This window comes from Scyliorhinus canicula, chromosome 6 (genome assembly GCF_902713615.1).
Source record: "Scyliorhinus canicula chromosome 6, sScyCan1.1, whole genome shotgun sequence".
In the NCBI taxonomy this organism is placed as follows: domain Eukaryota; kingdom Metazoa; phylum Chordata; class Chondrichthyes; order Carcharhiniformes; family Scyliorhinidae; genus Scyliorhinus; species Scyliorhinus canicula.
Window position 1 is genome coordinate 150361347 of NC_052151.1, and position 12614 is coordinate 150373960.

The window sequence follows — 12614 nt, forward strand, 5'->3', positions numbered from 1 at the left end:
GTTTACTTCAGGAAAGTATATTCGATGTCTGCAATTTTAAATTGCAGTTAAAGGTATTGGTGCAGGACGGCAGTGGGCATGTCTTCTGCTCCATTCCTCAACCCAATTTCCACAGGGAGAAGTAGTTAAAATTGCCTTCATATGTCTGCAATTTCTTTCTTACCAGTATTAAGAAGTACATTGAGCAAGGAGCTCCAACACTTGTTTAAATTTTGGATTTCCATTATTTGTATTTTTTCTTCTCTTTTTAACCTGTTTTTAAAATTTAAAGTACCTAAACCTTTTTTCCAATTAAGGGACAATTTAGTATGGCCAATCCACCTACCCTGTGCATTTTTTAGGGTTCTGGGCGTGAGACCCACGCAGACACGGGAAGAATGTGCAAACTCCACATAGGGATCTGGAGCGTGGATCGAACCCGGGTCCTCAGCATCGTGAGGCAGCAGTGCTCACCATCTTTGGGTTGTGGGGATAAGATCACCACGCCGTCCCAACAGAACATATGTTAAGATACTTTGTAAAGAAATGGGTTGCCAAACAGTGTTAAGGTAAATGGCCAAAAAACAAACAGATTTTTGGTTATTCTCCAAATGTTCCTGTCCCGTCTGTGATGATGCCCAACACTGGCTGGGTCAGAAAATCCTGGCCAACGTTTTGATGAGACTTATAAAGATGGGAAAAATTTAGTAACACAAGGGGATTTAGTCAGGCAATTCCGAAAGTTAAGCCAAGGAAGCTGAAGATCCTGTCACCAGTGCTGGAAGGAATAAGGGGTTGCTGAAGACATTGCAGAAATACGCTGTAAGTAAAACTTGAAAATGTTTTGAAGACAGAATAAATTGTTCCATCAGTAAAATCCAATTAGAAAATTGGGCAGAAATCTTTCTTATGAAATGAAAAAATGAAAATCGTTTATTGTCACAAGTAGGTTTCAAATGAAGTTACTGTGAAAAGCCCCTAGTCGCCACATTCCGGCGCCTGTTCGGGGAGGCTGTTACGGGAATCGAACCGTGCTGCTGGCTTGCCTTGGTCTGCTTTCAAAGTCAGCGATTTAGCCCAGTGAGCTAAACAGCCCCTATTCAATATTATTTATCTATTCAATTGTATATGGGCAATTTAAATCATTTTCAAAAACACTTTATGGCTAGTTGCATACAAATAAAGCTCAAACTATATCATAATCATCAACAGTTTTCTGGCAATTCTTTCAGTCTACTTTAGTAAATTTATGCACCCATCTAAATCAGTGACTGCCACATCAATCTTCCAGTTTGAACCCTTTGTGTGCTCCATTTCCTTTTTCTCCACCTCATTCCTGTATTACAGGTCACCATTTCTTATCAGAAAGAATCACACAATGTTTACCTTGGAGACATTCTTTGCCACAGTAGTAGACAACTGAAACTTTGCTTCTTTCCTACGTGGAGTCAAAGCCTTGGACAAGGTGTACTCCGCCAATAAAGAATTCACACCATAAAAACTTGGGATGTGTGAAAATTTGAATATCATTCTTCTAAATCAGGAAATATTGCCAAATTAACCAATTGTTCCAGGTATCAAGTAAATACCGACCCAGTACTTGAAAGGACAGCACCTTCATGACATTACCTGTAGCAAGGAGACATCAACGTAAAAAGAACAGCCTGTGCCTCATAAATAGAATTAACATTGGTATTGTCACTGAGCCAAAGTAACTTTGTTTTTGTTGATACTTAGATGATGACTGATACCACAACACAATTTTTTTTAAGCAAAGGTAATTGCTGAGATCCAAATATTGTAAAGAAATACATTTGAGGAATGATGTGTGGAAAAGTCTTCTCTCGCTTTTTAAATAACATTATCGCTTTGTGCGCTTTCATTTCGGTATCTGACTTAATTGAACAGTGAGATGATACCAAGATTTTTATTTACACACTCTAGCTTTTTCCTTGAGGGGACAGAAATTTCCCATCCTTCTCATGCATTTGCACTGTGGTCCCTTATCCTGGGATGAGGAGGAGGTCTTGTCATGCAGTGGCAGTGTCCCCATCTCTAGACCAGAAACTCTGGGTTCAAGTTCCACTCCGGGATTATATATACAGTATAACAATAAACCTGTTCGACCACATTATGAACAGACTTTTCTTGACCATCAAGTATTGGAATGTGCGTTCATAATGTGGCTAAACAGGTTGATTCTCAATATGTGAATGTGAGAATTTCCTGGACAGATATAGTGCAAAAGGCGGTAAACCACTCAATACTTTGCCAAGCATAATCACGGATCAATCCAATGGAAGTGCATAGTCACCAACAAGGCATGGTACCTGAAGGAGGATGATGCTGGGAAGAGACTTCATCAATATCCTTATGAGTACTTAGGTGATAATTACACTGATTAGATACAAAGGTATATACTTCAAGTTTTCAAAATAAGTTAAACATATTTTAAGGTAATCTCATTTATAGAAAGAAGTCTTACAACACCAGGTTAAAGCCCAACAGGTTTGTTTCGAATCACTAGCTTTTGGAGCGTAGCTCAGAAAATTGCAAAATCTCAGGCTTCGACTATCCGCAAATTGTTTTTTCACAGGCGTAAGCATATCATCAATAAAAAAAATGAAGTCAGATGTGGAGACAGGTTACCTTTGCTTACTTTAAAAGAAGCTATGTCTTTGGCTTTGTCATTTGCAACAAAAAGAGGGGCAGCATGGTGACGCAGTGAGTAGCACTGCTGTCTCACGGCTCCGAGGTCCCAGGTTCGATCCCGGCTCTGGGTCACTGTACGTGTGGAGTTTGCACGTTCTCCCCGTGTTTGCATGGGTTTCGCCCCCACAACCCAAAGATGTGCAGGCTAGGTGAATTGGCCATACTACATTGCCCCTTAATTGGAAAAAATGAATTGGGTACTCTAAATTTATTTTAAAAAATTACCAGCAAAAAGAAAGATTAGGAATCACACATTTTCAGAATTAGACGTGGGTGACTTGGATACCGAAGAGGAATTGACCCTTTTTTTTCAGTTTTTGGACAGATTTTACCAAAAGAAAGATTGTTGGAATCGTATGAAGCATGGTCAACTTTTATTAAATTAAGAAACTGAAGATCAGTCCATAGAGGTATATATTATGTATTTTGATAATGTATAAGATGCTGAAATCCTGCAGTCTGTATTGGCATTTTAGTTCACTCGATTGTGCATGCATTTATTGATATTGACAGGGGTTCAATTACATTGGAAAGACTCTCTCTGAGACCAAACGACTGCTGCCCTAAAAAGGTCTTTTGGGAAAACAATTTCCAGCTACTTTCTGATCAAATATGAACAACTCTGCGATGAAGCAAAGACCGAATTTCAAGATCGCCAAACTATTAAATGCAGATTCCAGGAAGAAGGGGATTCTACACTTCCAGCCAATTTGAGTCGAGACAAAAAGTGGGTCGGCAAGCGGATGTGCTTGAACCTGAGAAACGCACATGGATTGGTTAATCAATGCTATCAATGGGAAAAAAGCACAGGTGAAAATGTACTGTTCAGGCCATTGCTATATGCCAATAACTTGTGGGGGAAAAGGTTTGTTGGACAAGATAATCATTTGGAAGTTGCACAGACAAATTGCACATCCAGCATCACAAAAGCTGAAAGCTCTGCTGTGGGACTTTGGAGTAGTTGATTGAAAAATACAACAACCTTTTTTTAAAATAATATTTTCTTAAGGTATTTGACATTTTTTATAACAGTAACAAAAACAATGATATCAACATGGCAAAATAAACATTCTCCCCCAGCCCAATCTTCACACACCTCAACCATACAACAACCATCCACAAGCCCCCCCCCCCCCCCCCGCCATTTGGAATGCTGCATCTGCTGACATTTTAAATTTTCCCAGAGAAAGTCGACGAACGGCTGCCACCTCCGGGAGAACCCTAACATTGACCCTCTTCACTCAAACTTTATTTTCTCAAGACTGAGAAACCCAGCCATGTCACTAACCCTGGTCTCTATACTCAGAGCTTTGAGTCCCTCCACATTAATAAGATCTGTCTCCGGGCTACCAGGAAAGCAAAGACCAGGACGTCGGCCTCTTTCGCCCCTGAACTCCCGGATCTTCCGACACTCCAAAGATCGCTACCTCCGGACTCGGCACCACCCGTATTGTTAGCACCGTGGACATTGCCTTAGCAAAACCCTGCCAAAACCCTCTAAGCTTCGGGCATGCCCAAAACATGTGGACATGATTTGCTGGGCTTCCCTTGCACCTTGCACACCTGTCCTCTACCCCGAAAAACCTGCTCATCCTAGCCCCTGTCACGTGTGCCCGGTGGACTACCTTAAATTGTATCAGGCTAAGCCTGGCACATAATGAGGATGTATTAACCCTTCTTGGGGCATCCGCTCACAGACCCGCCTCTATCTCTCCTCCTAGATCGTCCTCCCACTTGCCTTTAAGCTCCTCCACCGGAGTTTCCTCCACCTCTGAAAGCTCTTGGTAAATATCCAATACCGTCCCCTCTCCCACCCAGGTACTGGAGACTACTCTATCCTGTATCCCCCCTGGCGGCAGCAATGGAAAGGCCGGCACCTGTTTTCTCAGGAAGTCGCGCACCTGAAAATAACTAAAACCATTCCCTGTGGCAATTTAAATTTATCCTCCAAAGCTTTCAAGCTGGGAAAGCTCCCACCTATAAATAGATCCCCCATCCTTCCAATTCCTGCCCTCTGCCAACTCCGGAACCTGCCATCTAGCCTACCCAGTACAAACTTGTGGTTGTTATAAATCGGGGTCCAAATCGATACTCCCTCCACTCTCTTATATCTCCTCCACTGCCCTCAGATCCTCAGAGCCGCCACTACCACCAGACTTGTGGAGTATCGGGCCAGATAGAACAGCAGAGGTGCCGTTGCCAATGCTCCCAGACTGGTGTCTTTACATGATGCTGCCTCCATCCACTCCCATGCCGACCCCTCCCTCACTACCCACTTCCTGATCATGGCTATATTAGCTGGCCAGTAATAATTGCAGATGTTCGGCAGTGCCAACCCACACTCCCCCCCCCCCCCCCCACCGACTGCGCTCCAGCAACACTTTCTTCACTCGCAGCGTTTTACTCGCCCACACAAAGCCCAAATAATCTTATTCACCCGCTTGAAAAAGGCCTTAGGGATGAAGATGGGGAGGTACTGAAAGACAAACAGAAATCTGGGGTGGACCATCACTTTAACGGTCGGTACCCTCCCCGCCAGTGATAGCGGGAGCACGTCCCATCTCTTAAAGTCCCCTTCCATTTGTTCTGCCAACCGGGATAGGTTTAACTTGTGTAGTACCTTCCATTTCCGGCCCACTTGGATTCCCAGATACCGAAAGCTCTTCCCTACCATTCTAAGCGGCAGCTCTCCTAGTCTTTTCTCCTGCCCTCTTGCCTGGATCGCAAACATCTCGCTTTTCCCCATGTTCAATTTATACCCCGAAAAATTGCCAAATTCCCCCAAGATTCACATTACTTCCCCCATCCCCTCCAACGGGTCTGAAATGTACAAGAGCAGGTCATCTGCGTAGAGTGAGATCCGGTGCTCCACCCCCCCCCCCCCCCCCCCCCTCCCCAAACCAGCCCTTTCCAGTTCCTAGAGGCTCTTAATGCCATGACCAATGGCTCTATGGCCAGAGCAAACAGTAACGGGGAGCAGGGGCACCCTTGCCTCGTCCCTCGGTGCAGTTCAAAATACCCCAACCTCAGCCAGTTCGTACGCACACTCGCTACTGGTGCCTGATAGAGCAACTGCACCCAGTCAATAAAGCCCTTACCAAACCCAAACCTTCCCAGCGCCTCCCACAAGTAATTCCACTCCACCCGATCAAAAGCCTTCTCTGCATCCATCGCTACCACCACCTCTCCTTCTGAGGGCATCATAACATTTAGAAGCCTTCGAACATTGACCTTGAGTTGCCTGCCATTAATAAATTCTGTCTGGTCTTCCTCTATCACCCCCGGAACACAGTCCTCTATCCTTGTGGCCAGTATCTTAGCCAGCAGTTTGGCATCCACATTCATAGAACATAGAACAGTACAGCACAGAACAGGCCCTTCGGCCCTCGATGTTGTGCCGAGCAATGATCACCCTACTCAAACCCACGTATCCACCCTATACCCGTAACCCAACAACCCCCCCTTACCTCAGTAGAGAAATCGGCCTGTATGACCCGCATTGCTCCGGATCCTTCTCCCGTTTCAAGATCAATGAAATCGAGGCATGCAACATTGTTGGAGGGTGGACTCCCTTCTCTCTTGCTTCATTAAATGTCCTCACCAGCAGTGGGCTCAATATCTCTGAAAACTTCTTATAGAATTCCACCGGGTAGCCGTCAGGCCCCGGGGCCTTGCCCGACTGCATGATCTCCAGCCCCTTGATTATTTCCTCAATCTCAATTGGGGCTCCTAGCCCCCCCCCCATCCAGAAATTGCCTCACCCCCTCCACCCCAGCCGGGGGTTCCGACATATAATTTACTATAAAAGTCCTTAAACACCTCGTTTACTCCCGCTGGGTCCAGGACAGTATTACCGTCTCTACTCTTTACTTTACCTATCTCTCTGGCCGCCTCTCTTTTCCTGAGCTGGTGCGCCAACATTCTACTTGCCTTTTCCCCGAACTCATAGATCGCCCCCCTTGCCTTCCTCAACTGTTCCACTGCTTTCCCTGTGGTCAACAGCCCAAACTCCACCTGTAACCTCCGCTGCTCCCTCAGTAGCCCCGCGTCTGGGGCCTCCGAGTATCTCCTGTCCACCTGGAGTATCTCCTCCATTAATCTATCCCTCTCAGCCCATTCCACCTTTTCTCTGTGGGCCCGTATCGAGATTAATTCCCCTCTGACTCCTGCCTTCAAAGCTTCCCAGACAGTCGCTGCAGAGACCTACCCCGTATCATTTGTTTCCAGGTAGTGCTGGATGGACATGTTAACCCGCCCACAGACCGCCTCGTCCGCTAGGAACCCCACATCCAGTCTCCAGAGCGGGTGTTGCCCTCTCTCCACACTAACCATAGATCCACCCAGTGCGGGGCATGATCCGACACTGTAATTGCCGAGTACTCAGTATCCACCACCTTCGGTATTAGCGCCCTGCTCAGAACAAAAAAGTCGATGCGAGAGTATACCTTGTGGACATGTGAAAAAAAGGAAAACTCCTTCATCCTCGGCCGTGCAAACCTCCATGGGTCTACTCCCTCAATCTGTTCCATAAAACCCTTCAATTCCTTTGCCGCAGCCGGCCTTCTCCCTGTCCTGGATTTTGACCGCTCCAATTCCGGATCAATTACTGTGTTGAAGTCCCCTCCCATAATCAGGTTATGTGACTCTAAATCTGGGATCTTACCTAACACCCGCCTCATAAATTCCACGTCGTCCCAATTGGGAGCATATATGTTCACAAGTACCACTCGCAACCCTCCAGCTTCCCACTCTGCATTATGTACCTACCCCCTTAGTCTGACATGATTCTCTCTGCCTCGAATGCCACTCGTTTGCTGATCAAGATCGCTACCCCCCCCCCCCCGCTGGTCTTTGAGTCCAGTCCTGAGTGGAACACTTGGCTAACCCACCCCTTCCTCAATCTCGTCTGGTCTGAAACCTTTAGGTGCATCTCTTGTAGCATTGCCATGTCCGCCTTCAGTTCCCTCAAATGCGCTAACACACGAGCCCTCTTGACCGGCCCATTCAGTCCTCTCACGTTCCATGTGATCAGCATGGATGGGGGGCTTCCAACCTCCCCCCCCCCCCCCCCCCCCCCCCCCCCGACTAGCCATAACCCTTTCTAGGCCAGCCTCGAGCTCGCACCCTCTGCTTCCTTGAGTTCCCACTTGGGCTGTCGCCGTTCCCGACCTCCCATTTGTCCCCCAGTAACAGTTCCTCCCCTGTCAGCAAAGCAGCTCCCCCTCTCCCTCCCCCTAGTAACAACACTAAAAACCCAATCCCCCAAGTCAAGCTCCAGCTTAACACCTGTCCACCTCCCACTGCGCTTCCGAGAGCCAGCTGACCCATGCTGACTAGATAGCTCCCACCCCGGCACCAAGCAGTCTGTCTCCCTATTGTACTCACCTCACTCCAACCCCCACATGAATAAACATTTTAAAAGCATCACATTCCCCAGTAAACAAACAAGAGAAAAAAAACAGTGAAGAAACAATCACTTTAGAAAAATAGTCACCCAAAAAGCAGAACTAAATTCAAAGCCCACCCCCCCACTAACAAGGTCCATCCAAGACAGATCAACCTTTAACCATTCACACAGCCCATTATTTCACATAGAGCTACTTAAATTTTTACAATCCAGCACCACAAATCGCTGCCACAGTACTTCTCCAAGGCTTAAGTGTCTTTTAATTCACCTCCAGCTTCATTTCTTTAATAAAGGTCCATACTTAGTCTGGCGTTTCAAAGTAGAAGTCCCGTTCCTCATGTGTGACCCACAGGTGGGCTCGGTACAGCATCCCGAACCTCACCCCCTTCTTAAAGAGGGTCATTTTTGCCCGATTGAACCCAGCTCGCCTCTTGACCAAATCCGCTCCCAGGTCCTGACAAATGCACAAATCACAGTTGTCCCGCTTGCTGCTCTGTTCTTTCTTGTCCCACTGCAAAACGTGTTCCTTGTCCATGAAACGGTGAAAACGTACCACTATGGCCCTTGGCGGTTCGTTCGCTCTGGGCTTCCTCGCGAGGGCTCTGTGTGCTCTATCCAATTCCAGGGGCCATGGGAATGCCCCAGCACCCATCAACTTCTCCAACAAGTCCGTCACATAGGCCCTCGCATCCGATCCCTCACTGCCTTCAGGGAGGCCAACAATTCTGAGATTCTGCCTCTTGGACCTATTCTCCAGGTCCTCCAGCTTCTCCTGCATTCTTTTCTAGCAGTCGTTCATCATCCCCACCTTGCTCTCCAGCACGGTTATATACTCCTCGAGCTCGGACAACTTTTGTTCGACCTCCTGGATCGCTCTCCCGTGGGTTTCCTGATTCTGAACCACTTGATCAATCGAAGCCTTAATTGGACCAGCGTGTCTTTCTTCAGCTTGGCGAAGCAATCCTCGAAAAACTTCACTAGCTGCTCCGTCGACCACTGTGCCGTCTCCCCACGGCCCTTGCCCTCCGCCATGCTGTCCTGTGTTACCAGCTCTGCTTGCGTCTCCCTTATAGGACTTTGTCGTCTCACATGGCCACAACTGGCCCAATTCTCCATACACCGGAGGGGGATTTCTCCTTACTGTCTCACTCTTCACTGCTTTATCCCATAAAATCAGAAAAAAAACGGGGGAAAAAAAGGTCCAAAAGTAAGTTACAGGCGTGAGCTTTCAAATGTGCGACCTACCCCTGCATGGCCACCACCGGATGTCCCCAAAATACAACAACCTTATTGAGCAAGACCTGGCTCAATGTGATATTTGTATTTAATACCAAAGGACACTGCCATATCCTGCCAGGGAATTTAATGATCTAATGGTACTGGACTTTATGGGACAGGATTGGGGTAATTATTTGCGACATTTTGGTGACTAGATTTAGCCTATCTACAGTAATAAATGGTAAGGACAAATAGACCATTGAGGATAAAGATCATGAAGAAATGTGTGGGTACCAGATTAGGAACACCAACAAAATTACTGACAGATAATGAAGGGGAATTTTCAAATTATGAATTTTGGGATGTGTGAAAATTTGAATATCATTGTCACGCACAATGCAGCTGAGAGCCCATTCAGCAGAGGCTTATGCAAGGGGAATCATCACATTACAGAAAGTCACAGGTCAAACAACCAGAGTGCAAGTTGAAAACGGCGAAAGTATGAGCAATAATTGCAAAGAATTCTTTATAAATGGTTGGGGAATATAGCCCGTAGTGGTTGGTGTATGGAAAAATCTGAAGATGCCTTCAGTGCTAATGGATGGTTTCCCCTGCTCTTGATCAAACCACCATATTAGCTAGTTCTGTTTTTTCTGTCCACTTGAATGCCTTGGACGCAGACAAGAAATCTCATCATTGAGGCGGCGGTTTCAGAAAGAATTTGGCCGGCATCGTGACACTGCATAAAATCCTCAGAGGTAAAATTTAGTTCAGGTGATCTGGTTTATTATAAGGGAGGGGAAAAGGGAAAGTCATAGGACAGAAGGGAAAACTGAACACTGAAATCAAACAATAAAAACTCATTTTTCACAGGTCACCGGAATGCATTATTAATTTGCAAATACTGACAAAGAATCATGTGCATCACTTTGCAGCGCAGAGCTAGCCGGAGAAGCTGTTGGGTATCATTAGAAAATCAGATTGCAATAAACAGGAAGGGGTGATTTTGTCCAGAGGTCAGCTGCCGCAAATGGGTTCCCGGGTATCATACTGTCCACAAGGATCATATAACTGGAGGAATGCAACAGGCTGAACGGGCAGGAAAATCTGGAAAACATAAGAATTTGCTGACAGTCTCGGATGATGGAGAAGCAGTGAAGATCATGGTCTTAGAAAGTGGAGTATCAGTGTGGAAAAATAAAGGGAACATAGCCCAAATTGCAGTAATGGGTTGGATGACCAATCCCAGGTAGGGAAACAGCCATGTACGGTGGATTTGAGGGCAGCACGGTAGCATAGTGGTTAGCACAAATGCTTCACAGCTCCAGAGTCCCAGGTTCGAATCCTGGCTTGGGTCACTGTCTGTGTGGAGTCTGCACGTTCTCCCCGTGTGTGCGTGGGTTTCCTCCGGGTGCTCCGGTTTCCTCCCACAGTCCAAAGATGTGCAGGTTAGGTGAATTTACCAGGGGTAAGCAATAGGGCGCAGGTCTCTGGCACAGAGTCTGTCCCTGTTGCTCAGACGGGAAGGGAGAAGAGGAACAGAGCACTTGTCATTGGGGACTCCATAGTTAGAGGAACAGACAGGAGGTTCTGTGGGAACGAAAGAGACTCACGGTTGGTATGTTGCCTCCCAGGTGCCAGGGTTCGTGATGTCTCTGATCGTGTTTTTGGGATCCTTAAGGGGGAGGGGGAGCAGCCCCAAGTCGTGGTCCACATAGGTACCAACGACATAGGTAGGAAGAGAGATGGGGATTTGAGACAGAAATTCAGGGAGCTAGGGTGGAAGCTGAGAGCTAGAACAAACAGAGTTGTTATCTCTGGGTTGTTACCCGTGCCACGTGCTAGCGAAGTGAGAAATAAGGAGAGAGAGGAGTTGAACACGTGGCTACAGGGATGGTGCAGGAGGGAGGGTTTTGGTTTCCTGGATAATTGGGGCTCATTCTGGGGTAGGTGGGACCTCTACAAACAGGATGGTCTTCACCTGAACCAGAGGGGTACCAATATCCTGGGGGGGAGATTTGCTAGTGCTCTTCGGGGGGGTTTAAACTAATTCAGCAGGGGGATGGGAACCTAAATTGTAGTCCCAGTGTACAGGATGTTGAGAGTAGTGAGGTCAGGGATAGGGTTAAAAGTTCGAAAGAGGGCACCGGCAAGCAGGACGCTGGTTTGAAGTGTGTCTACTTCAACGCCAGGAGCATCCGGAATAAGGTGGGTGAGCTTGCAGCATGGGTTGGTACCTGGGATCTCGATGTTGTGGCGATTTCGGAGACATGGGTAGAGCAGGGACAGGAATGGTTGTTGCAGTTTCCAGGATTTAGATGTTTCTGTAAGAACAGAGAAGATGGTAAAAGAGGAGGGGGTGTGGCATTGTTAATCAAGGAAAGTATTACGGCGGTAGAAAGGACGCTTGAGGACTCGTCTACTGAGGCAGTATGGGCCGAGGTTAGGAACAGTAGAGGAGAGGTCACCCTGTTGGGAGTTGTCTATAGACCTCCGAATAGTCCCAGAGATGTCGAGGAAAGGATTGCAAAGATGATTCTTGACAGGAGCGAGAGTAACAGGGTAGTTGTTATGGGGGACTTTAACTTTCCAAATATTGACTGGAAATACTATAGTTCGAGTACTATAGATGGGTCAGTTTTTGTGCAGTGTGTGCAGGAGGGTTTTCTGACACAGTATGTAGACAGACCAACAAGGGGCGAGGCCACATTGGATTTGGTACTGGGTAATGAACCCGGCCAGGTGTTAGATTTAGATGTAGGTGAGCACTTTGGTGATAGTGATCACAACTCGGTTATGTTTACTTTAGCAATGGGCAGGGATAGGTATATACCGCAAGGCAAGAATTATAGCTGGGGGAAAGGCAATTATGATGCTATTCGGCAAGATTTAGGAGGTATAGGATGGGGAAGGAAACTGCAGGGGATGGGTACAATCGAAATGTGGAGCTTTTTCAAGGAACAGCTACTGCGTGTCCTTGATAAGTATGTACCTGTCAGGCAGGGAGGAAGTTGTCGAGCAAGGGAGCCGTGGTTTACTAAGGAAGTTGAAGCACTTGTCAAGAGGAAGAAGAAGGCTTATGTTAGGATGAGATATGAAGGCTCAGTTAGGGCACTTGAGAGTTACAAGTTAGCCAGGAAGGACCTAAAGGGAGAGTTAAGAAGAGCGAGGAGAGGACACGAAAAGTCGTTGGCGGATAGGATCAAGGAAAACCCTAAGGCTTTCTATAGGTATATCAGGAACAAAAGAATGACTCGAGTAAGATTAGGGCCAATCAAGGATAGTAGTGGAAAGTTGT